General features: G+C 35.4%; 1 long non-coding RNA gene across 1 annotated transcript; it reads left to right on the top strand.

The window, feature by feature from the left end:
* Positions 1–4,789: 4,789 nt before the first annotated feature.
* LOC134159036 (uncharacterized) lies at positions 4,790–7,952 on the top strand. The gene is made up of 3 exons (XR_009963001.1): positions 4,790–5,678; positions 6,717–6,875; positions 7,078–7,952. It is a non-coding gene; the product is annotated as an uncharacterized LOC134159036 (long non-coding RNA).
* Positions 7,953–8,357: the final 405 nt, after the last annotated feature.

Genomic DNA, 8,357 nt, shown 5'->3' with positions numbered 1-8,357 from the left:
TACATGTTTGCCACTCAAATTATGTGAATCATTTTTTATGGTTGAATTTGTCAGTGTTTGACAACCATTTCTTCCAGTTTATATTGAGTTGGTCTTCCATGACTTCTTTATTTTCACTGATTCAAAGACCTCAATTTATGATATTTTATTATTAGCTTACTATACAAACCTTGTATGAAGGCTTCCACTCTTTTACAGTGTATGCAAATGTATTTTGAATATTTAACTTATCTAATGATTTAAAGACAAGTTTTCACATTGTCCAAAAATATTTTGAAAGATCTGAACAGTAATGTAATCTTGAAGTACTTGACTCAATGAGATAAGTGACTGGAGCCATTCATTAATCTCAAACTGTATTCTGAGAAAAGTTTAGTTTTTATATCCTGCTCATTTTGGCACACATAGCTATGTTCATATCAGCTGTCCAATTTGAATTTGGCTGTCAGTTCCTTGGGGCAAGATTGGTCTTTGATTTCCAAAGTAATAAATGTACTGCTGACAATCCACAGAAGTCATCCACATACCAGTCAGCCTCCTATCCACATATATTTAAAAATTACTATTAGAGGCTATTTGACTCTTCTACATAGTTGCTCCTCACACAGATATACAATTTATTGAGCTTTCCTTGTAAATTTTCAGTTTAATTGAACTTTTTTTTTCTTTTTATTTAAAGTACTGCTTTCACAATACTGAATAACCCTTATGGTAATATTTTATTAGTAGTAAAGATGAACAAGCACTTAAAGGCTTTAGAGTTTGAGATTCATAGCTAACATTTTCTAGTTCAAGTACAGTAGATAGCATAGTGCATATAAAATGATAGCTTAGTCAAAGGTAAAAATGATTTGAAGCCACTAACCCTGAAGATACTAGCAGTAGTTCTGAGGCAGTTTCTGTCTGCTGCACAGATGTGTAAAAATAACAAAGATAATAAATATTACTGTGTAGGAAATAAACACAGACAGCAAATGACAGGCAGTATAACTCACCGTGTTGCATGAGTGGAAAAATATCACCCTGTGAACCGTAACAGTAATCACAAAACTTCAAATATTTCAAAACAACTGTCAGTCATTGTGTAAGAAGCCTGTATGACTCCAGGGGTAAGGTTAACTTCATCTGTGGTGAGAGTGCATAAACAAGCAATACAAGTCATCTGTACAAGATTTTTACTACTTTTAAAAAAATATAATTTTTCATATCATTATATTTTTTTTTAGAACAAAGCTTTCAGGCTTTTTTTTTTTTTTATTACAGTGCTCAGCAGGAATCAAAGCAACATTCAATTTTTATAATTCCCACATTATTCTGGCTTTGCATGCAAAAGAAGTATGTCTGCCAAAAATACCAGTTAATATTCTGCACTAATATTTTTATCTTCTTTCCTGCCGTCATTTATCTTTTTAATTTTATAGGTTATATTTACAAAATGCTAAAAATTTTGGTACTGATAGGGAACAAAGGGTAAGCAAAGTATACTTAAAAACTTAAATTTGAGGTATTGAGTATCATACTGTATACACAGTTCCAAAGTCACAGTAAGAGTTAATAGTAGTGCAGAAAAATGCCAGAAGTATCATTCAGTTGAATGAATATTTAACCCATCTTTTTCTAACATAGTTAAGGCTTAAACAGATACACACAGTCATTAACTTACATTCAGTTGCAAGATACCTCTCTTATGTGCTTCCTGAATGATTTCTTTTTTTTTTTTTATGACATGAAGACCTTTAAGATATACTTAACTAGTTTACTACAAAGCCCATTTCCTCCTCAGATTACTGCAGATCAAGGCATTTTTCATTGTCTTTGTCCCAGTAAAGTTAGGTAAAAGCAAAAAAAAAACGCCATTCTGGCATGGCTGGTTTCTTCAGCTTTTTACACTGACAATATTTTTTTTCCAGATTTCCCTGATCACCAATGAAAATGTGTTCAGTATAATCACGGACTGTTATTTTTCCCTTGTCCCTATTTTACTCTCACATGGACAAGATACATGTTTAAACTTGACTGACTTGGCTTTTATAAATCACTGTCCAGAATCTCATAGTTCATGAGTTCTTTTATCCAAAATAACACTAAAATGCAAGCTCATTATTAGAAAGAATATTGTTTCCTTTACAAGATCCACTCCAGTAATTCATTGCTGCTGTCTCTAGTATTACACTTCTAAAATTCTGATTTCTATCCATGTTTTAGCCAGGGGAAAATCTCAGTCTTCATAGCATGCCCTGTTGTTAGCCTGGTAGGTAAATCTTACAAGCATTCAGTTGATACAAAGTGCTGCTGACTATGACAGAAAAAAAATTAGCTGTTTGTCATTTACCTATATGACATAAGGTGCTACAACTTCTCAAAAGGCATGAATAAGTCAAACAGGGCTTCTGTCTTTGCAAAGCCACACTTTTACTAATGTAGCAAATGGGTGAGTACAGAAAGGAAAGTTACAAGCAATAGTTTTGCTTTACTTTACTGTATTTTTAGGTATTCTAACAAGTAAAAAAAAACAACATAGTATGGCATGATTTAAGAAAAAAAAAAAACACAAACAAACCCAAAACAGAACAAGAGAACAAAACCACCAAACCCCACAATTCTGAATCATTTATATGGGAAAAAGATATTATGAACTTTATTGACATTATTTAATTATAACTCACCTAGCTTTAATTTCAAATGGGAATGTTTTAGTGGCTACCAGAGAGAGACTTCGAGACACTTCAAGTGGAATCAGAAATCGTTTTACCCATGTGCCTGTGAGCCCCTGGATGACACTGATAATCAATGACCAACAAAGCTTTTCAGGAAGTATATTTTACCTTGTGTGTTTGAAAAGGATTACACACTAGGGGAAAGTTGCTATGGGTTGTAGTCTAAATGATGCCGGCTACTCAGCCCCAGCAGTTTACACTTTTTTACATTTTGTAGTATACTTGTTTCTTTCTTCAGATTGCTTTGTCCTTATTCTGATCAGCTAAACCAACACATAAACATCAGCTCTGTGCACTCCAGCTGGCTTTGTCTCAACAGTGCTCAGTGTTAAAAAAAGAAGAAGGCCTGTTTTTAAAAATCAACTAGTATTAAGTCCAAACTCATAAATTTGAAATCACAGACAGATACTTCTAATTCTGATTGCTATAGAAAATGAACAATGAAAACCACTTTTTTGCCCCATCCTGGGCTTGTTTGAGTTTTCTCTCACCTCCAAGAAATATAGAAAATGTAGTATAACAAAGTAGAGTCTTTTTCCATGTGGTTACATTTTTTCTTGTCATTTGAAAATTCAAAATAATACAGTGTTTAGCTGATCTTTTCCATATGACAACTTCCATTTGATGCACCTAAGTCCATTGCCAAATCCATTATTTTGTGCTATAGTCACAGTGTAGAATTTATTATGGTATTCTATGATTTAAACATAAAAAATATCAATTATTAGAACTGTGAGAACAGCTACAGCTCCCCACCCTTTTCTGCTTGGTATGCAGCATATGCAATCAGTCTGATTTTTATTTCAATTTTAGGAACCAACCAGACAGTTCTCAAATACCCAGGTAATTTCCCTCAAAAAAGTGCAGAAGCAGAACTGTACCTCAAAATATCTGTGGCCATATTTGTGGGGTTTGGGGCAGGGGAGGTGGAAGGGTGCAGAAAACAGAGAGGAGAAGGTTTTAGAAAATTTTTCTGGTGTCACATGAGCATGAATATTCAGAACTAAGGACAACGCATCCTTTATTCTTTGTCTATGATTACAGTTAATAAGCAAGCACTTCATCTGTAGCACAAATATGCTGGTAACACCTGTCTTTTGAATTTCAAAAGAAATACTTATTTTTTAAAAATCATGTTTATTTTGTGAGCATTTTGCTATGAGATGAAAACATCTCATTGGTTAAATTGCTTGAAATAAAGAACTCAAGCACTTGAGTTGTTAGTGTCACCAACCTTTTTAAGCTGTTTCGATTCATTTTTCTGTTAATTTCTTTTTTTTAAATTTATTTGTTTGCTTTCATTGAAGAAAGTCTTTGTATAGACATTTGAAATGTGTTGATTCTGAAATATTTTTGCAAGTAGAAAGTATCATGCAAGCATGTAAAAAAAGAATGCACATTGCAAACATGCATTGAAATAAACTTGTCAATAAGTTATAATTTATTAATATAGGAAAATATAGAGATAGTAAAGGATACAGTAAAGGACACTTCTGATGTTTGATTATCTTACCAGCCTCAAGGACCCAGTGAAAGTGATCATGAAACCAGCTCCAAGAATCATCATCACAGTCGGAGGTGGCAGGCTCAACCTTAGCGGGCATCCCCACAGAGGCAACGTTGACCTGGAGGGTATGAGGTTCTGTCTCAACCCCACCACATGAGACTCAGGCTTTTATACTGACCAAAATGCACACTCATTCCAATGCAGGGGGCTAGCCTAAGTGGGAAGAAGTGGCCAGCAATATCTAGGAAGGTCTCCAAGGGTTGAGACTTTTCTCAGGAGTTCCAAACCAGAATTTTCCAAGTAGGAACCAAAGCTGGACTTTCTGGTGAGCAGCCAAAGCAGGACTCTCTGGGGAGAAGCCAAAGCAGACAAACAGTACTTTTCTATCTTTGTGTGTTTCACCACAGACCATTATCTATAGTCCCTGACACAGTTGTATACAAAAAGAGAAGATGTAACTCAATTATTAAAGCTGTTTAATGTGAACTTCAAATAACAAAAATGTGAAGGAGAAACAGCAAGTGGAAACTTGAGGATGCTGCAGATTTAAGAGAATTTTTTTTTTAAAGGAATGTAGCTTGATGCCTTCAGTGTTTTGTTTGTTTTTTTTTCCCTTGCAGATAATGTAGCATATTGGTCTAGACTCAATCCTGCTGCAGGACATTTTAGGCTGGCTATGCAATGCATATATTTGTTTGCTGTCTGTTTTTACTCCTACCCAGTAATGCAGCACATAAAAACAACAAAGCTTTATTTCTCAAACAGAAAAAAAAATTTCTCTTTTATCATTTCTCTCTGAAGTGTACACGCATAACATCTCAGTAGGATGGAAAAACATTGGGAACTACAATAAAGGTAAACAAAACCAGCAGTCTGCAATAGCTTATGTGACTAGATCAAATTGGTTTTCTTTTAGCTTCTTTTTTTGTTGTTTTTGGTTTTGTTTGCAATCATTGCTTTTCAACAAACTCTGTGCATCAATGTTTTTATAAGGTTATATTTTTGTAGATTTCAAACACCTTTATACCTGAATGACTTACTGCAAAAAACACCAAACTAACTGTTTGTACTTCCAGAATGACCCTTCTTCATTCCTTGTACAATTGATTTTCAGTGCAATTATACTAAAATGTTGACTAGAGTCTCTTCTGGTATCTTCTGAATATGAAACATCTCTGAACAAATGCTTCTTCATGTACAGTCCATAATTTTCTAGCAGAACTATGTCCCAGGAGAGACACTACCTGTAGAGGCTGTTCTGACTAAATTGGATACTGCTTGAGAGGATTTTTTATTTCACTGTTAAGTGTAACGTGAAGTAATTTCTTTTCAAGAGATGTTCTTGGAAAGACAGCATGTCTCTCCACAGCCAAATTTATTGCCCTGCAAAAAGAACATGGGTGAGCAGAGCCAAAGGGAAGGCCACAGAAGGAGGTTGCCTTGGCATCCATGAGGTGAGGGAAGGCTGAAAGACCTGCAAGAATGCCTGACAGCCTCTCACAGATGAGCTCTTGCAAGGTGGCACTCCAGGACTCCAGCAGGGTTGAGTTTAAGACAATTGGTTTGCTAGACACACTGACACACATATCATACCTTCTCAAACAAGTTTTCCACAAAGAATTTTTTTTTTTTGTCTCCATTTTGGGGCAGGCCGCCTGACTAGGTACAGCAGCTGCTGACAGAAAATTAACTCTGCTGCCTATATTCATTTGATAAAACTTCCACACAAAAGTGAAGCTTTATTCAAACTTGATAATTTAGCACACCAGTCTCCAGGCCAGGAGAAATTTGCTAATCATAAAGTGTGTTTTATTATCTTTGAAGTTGCTGAATCATGTTTTAAGTCTAGAATTTTGATTCTAAAATATAGAATACTGTCTTTACTCAAGATCTTTTCATAGGCATTTTTCTATTCTGACAAAGAATGACAAAGATAAATCCACATATGCTGTTCTTGCCAGACTGCTGTCAGTACCCAATTAAGCTATTTTTCAATATGTTCAGGTGTGTCACTATTAAAATTTCATTTTTTTTATAACTGTGCTGTAAGAATATATGTAATTTTTTTCCAGCTTTCCCTGCCACATGCAAATATATATGTGGATACATTTATATGTCTATACATTGTATGTTTAATGTATATGTATGCTTTTATATAGATGTATACTTTTTTCTGTGTGTTTATATCCTGATTCTGTCATCAACTGAAGCTTTGACAGTGATCTCAAATTAATCATAACATCATCCTTATTTTCATCTTCTGGTGTTCCTTTTGTACAGTTCTTGCTTTTCTATAATCTCATAATGACTGGACATTCTCTGCTTTCTGTCTGCAGTTTGCTTAATCTTTGCTTGTCTGCAGTTCTGTACTATATTTCAATCCACACTTTTGTTCATGTCCTACATTTTCTTCCTTTCTTTTTTTGTCCTTGCCTTTCTCTATTTTAATCTTCTGTCTTTAATCCCATTTTGTGATTTTGTGTTTTCTTCAGAGATTTTCAAAATGTTACATTGACTTACCAGAAAATCCCTGAGATATTTCATTTTCTTACAATATCTTGGGAAAGAGTGTTCATTCTGAATTCATGTCACTAGAGAATTTATGGCTAAATAGACAAGATGTTGAAGACCTGAATGTGGAACAATTGAAGGTAATAGCTAATTTTAATCTGATTCTGTCAGATATTTTCTAATTATACACTAATGTTTAAGGGAAGAATCCCTGGCATGAAATCCCCAGCATCTTTCAGTTAACGGCTCATCTATCTAAATGACTAAAACTGACCAAAAGAGATCTGCTTTTGTTTGGGGAATTCCTATGAAAGTTTCATTTTCTTATGCTGTTTCCCACAGAAAATTCAAAATGGTGACACTGTAACAACCAGCCTCACTTGCAAACTGATTGTGCATTGGTCCATGAGGAATACAAGGAACATCACTTTGAATTACATAGACAGAGTGGCCAGGTGAAAGTTCCTCACTCCTGCAACTACAACTTGTGTTTCTTCAGAGCTCTAGGTTTCCCTCTCAGAGTGGTTCATGGTGTATCTGATGGTTGTTCCTTTTAGAAAATATCTAGAAAGGTCTATATATATAAGAATAAAAATGTACACATATAAGAAGTGAAAAGCCCAATTTTCTCCTGCAGCCACCCTATGATTGAATGTACAAATACTGCTGAAAATAGGAAAAAATAGTCTGACAGACAAGACACATAATTCAGAGATACAGGATGACATACTTTGGCACATTACCATGGGAAAAAAGAAGTAATTTTCCATATTGATCCACCCCAAAATGTATGTGTCTTCAAATATTTGAAGTCTCAAACTGATGATTTCTTTATGTCAAAGGAATTTCAGGAATTCCAGTGAGAGACATTTTTCTCAAACATTTATCACACATCTGTCAAGTCTTCAAGCACATCATCAGATTGAATATTTAGAGCATTTTTTCCTCAGCTGCTAAAGTTAATGGGAATGGGAAATCAAAAACATTTGTTAATCAGAAACAATACTGTACACAAGTACGATACTGTGGCTTGTATGCTAAATGTTAGCAGCTTATATGTTGAATTAAGTTAACCTGGTGCTGGGAAAAAGTTGGGACTGCAGTCAAATTAGAGAAAAGAACCTGTCTGAGATGATTTAATAAACTAAAATTCTCATAAATCTGGATAAGAGTGAGAGTACACCTATAGCCTGGAAAGGAAAACCTTAACAAGAAACAACCAAAAAGTTATCATAGAATCGTCAGGGTTGGAAAGGACCTTAAGATCATCTAGTTCCAACCCCCCTGCCATGGGCAGGGACACCTCACACTAAACCATATCACCCAAGGCCTCGTCCAACCCGGCCTTGAACACTGCCAGGGATGGAGCATTCACAACCTCCCTGGGCAGCCCATTCCAGTGCCTCACCACCCTAACAGGAAAGAATTTCCTCCTTAGATCCAACCTAAACTTCCCCTGTTTAACTTTTAACCCATTACCCCTTGTCCTGTCACTACAGTCCCTAATGAAGAGTCCCTCTCCAGCATCCCTATAGGCCCCCTTCAGATACTGGAAGGCTGCTAGGAGGTCTCCACACAGCCTTCTCTTCTCCAGGCTGAACAGCTCCAACTTCCTCAGCCTG

This window comes from Pezoporus occidentalis, unplaced genomic scaffold (assembly GCF_034315485.1).
Source record: "Pezoporus occidentalis ecotype Australia unplaced genomic scaffold, CSIRO_AGI_Poc_V1 ctg14, whole genome shotgun sequence".
Lineage (NCBI taxonomy): Eukaryota > Metazoa > Chordata > Aves > Psittaciformes > Psittacidae > Pezoporus > Pezoporus occidentalis.
This window is presented reverse-complemented; position numbering and strand designations above follow the sequence as displayed.